Source organism: Chrysochloris asiatica, unplaced genomic scaffold, assembly GCF_000296735.1.
Source record: "Chrysochloris asiatica unplaced genomic scaffold, ChrAsi1.0 scaffold04731, whole genome shotgun sequence".
NCBI lineage: Eukaryota > Metazoa > Chordata > Mammalia > Afrosoricida > Chrysochloridae > Chrysochloris > Chrysochloris asiatica.
In genome coordinates this window covers 3,041-5,223 of record NW_006413249.1, presented here as the reverse complement: position 1 = coordinate 5,223, position 2,183 = coordinate 3,041, and the positions used below count along the sequence as shown (strand labels likewise).

The 2,183-nt window shown below is 38.1% G+C and overlaps 1 pseudogene; it reads left to right on the top strand.

Moving 5' to 3' along the window:
* Window positions 1-393: 393 nt before the first annotated feature.
* On the top strand, window positions 394-906 carry LOC102823588 (annotated as a pseudogene).
* The last annotated feature ends 1,277 nt before the right edge of the window (window positions 907-2,183 follow it).

The following is a 2,183-nucleotide window of genomic DNA, read 5'->3' as shown; positions in this document are numbered from 1 at the left end:
CTCCTTCTTCCTAGTCTGTTTTCATCTGAAAGTTCATATTAAACCTGCCACATCAGTGACCCTGCTGGTATTTAAAATACCCATGGAATAGCTTGCAGGATCATAGCAACACACAATCCACCACAGTAAGACAAACTGACAGATGAGTGGTGAACAAGTTAGAAAGCCAAAGGGAAAGAACATACTGAGCATTTTTCAAGCTGAGGAAACTGAAGAAAAAATTCAAGCCTCAATTTGAGATACTGAAGGATTCTATGGACAAATTATTGACTGATACAGTAAGCATCAAAAGAAGATGGAAAGAATAGCCTTGTTCTCTGCCTTTCTCCTCTGTGCTGACACCGCCCATCATTTGCCAGCCTTGGATCAGCTGATTCCTTAGGTTCAAACACCATGCCTTCAATTAAATTGCAGAGTTCTGATGGAGAAATATTTGAAGTTGATGTGGAAATGGCCAAGTGTGTGATTATCAAGACCATGATGAAAGATTTGGAAATGGATGATGAAGATGACCCTGTTCCTCTACCAAATGTTTCTGCAGCAATATTAAAATAGATCATTCAATGGTGCACCCATCAAAAGGATGATGCACCTCCTCCTGAGGATGATGAGAACATAGATAAGTGAACAGCCAATATCCCTCTTTGGGACGAAGAATTCCTGAAAGTTGACCAGGGAACACTTTTTGAAATTATTCTGACTGAAAACTACTTAGATATCTAAGGTTTGCTTGATGTTATTTGCAAGGCTGTTGCCAACATGATCAAGGGGAAAACTCCCGGATAGATTATTAAGACCTTCAATACCAAAAACGACTTTACTGAAGAAGAGGAAATCCAGGTATGCAAAGAGTAACAGTGGTGTGAAGAGAAGTCAAATGTTGTGCCTGACACTATAACACTGTAAGGATCATTCCAAATACTAGTTGCACTGCTCTGTTTATAATTGTTAATATTAAACAGAAGGCAAATGCAGCACCAAGTCAATTGTATTGGCAGAATATTGTCTTCATTGCTTGTGCAGTACAGACTGGAGAACTTGTACCTGAGTTTCTCCTAGTATGATCAAAAGTTTTTACTGTATTTTCTTTGCTCTGAATAAAACTGAACTATGCTAGGACCATCAAGGGAGAAGAGCACAAGCAGAAAGCGGAACCTTATCCAGAGAAGCAGCGACACCAGAGATGGAAGCAGAGATGGGAACATGGAGAGAGAGCAGCTGAGGACTCTACGTTCATGGGAAGAGAGGGACTGAGAGCTGGCAGCCAGGAGGCAGACTTGCAGAATGTGCCCTTTGGAGATGTAAATTATTATATATGCCTGAGTGTTTAAAAAAAAAAAAAAAGAAGTGATGATGATCTGCCCTGTAAACTTTCTCTCAATTCACAATAAAAACTTTGAAAAAAAGGAAAAAGAAATAATTGACTGTGGAAAAAAAAACAAAACTGAACTGTGGGTTCTCTATAGAAAGTGTTATTTTGAGCTTTGCCTCTTTTTGTAAAGTGATTTCTGTCTATTTTACTGTCTAGTTAGCTTAAGTGTACTGACCTTTTAAAAGCTGGCATTTTGAATAAAGCAACTTGCAGGAGAGTGCAGAAATAGACTTAATAACATATTGTCTTTATTCATGTTTTGGAAACGGGAAAGGGGCTATTTGAGGTAATTGATCTGAGTGGGGTTATTAGGATTGTCTGCCTGCTCCCTCAAGTCAAAGAGTTACCACTGGTATGGGTTAGCCTGTATGTAGCAAGACTACGACTTAATGCAATCTCAGGACTGTGTATGTTTAATCCTCTTAGCTAGAGACTTAATTACTACTCAGTTTGTGCTTTTTTGGGGGTAGGAAATGTAATGAGGCAGTTTGTTAGTTTTTTGATTAAAAAAGACACTGATGGTATAGTATGTCATCTTTTTATAACAAGTGTTCCCATATGGGGAGAAACTATTCACACTATTTGCACATTAAAAATAATTTAACATTTAACATTGATATGTGTGACAAAACCCAGACAGTGTCCATCATGAATGCAAGGTACTTTCAATCAAATGAAAGTTACATAGTAGGTAGTAAAAAATGGGGAAAAAAGAAGACAGAAGGCATATGCACTCACTATAACAAAAAGAAATGGTTGATGGTCAACCATTCAAGAGGTAGCATGTGATTAAGAGCCAATGATCCTGAAG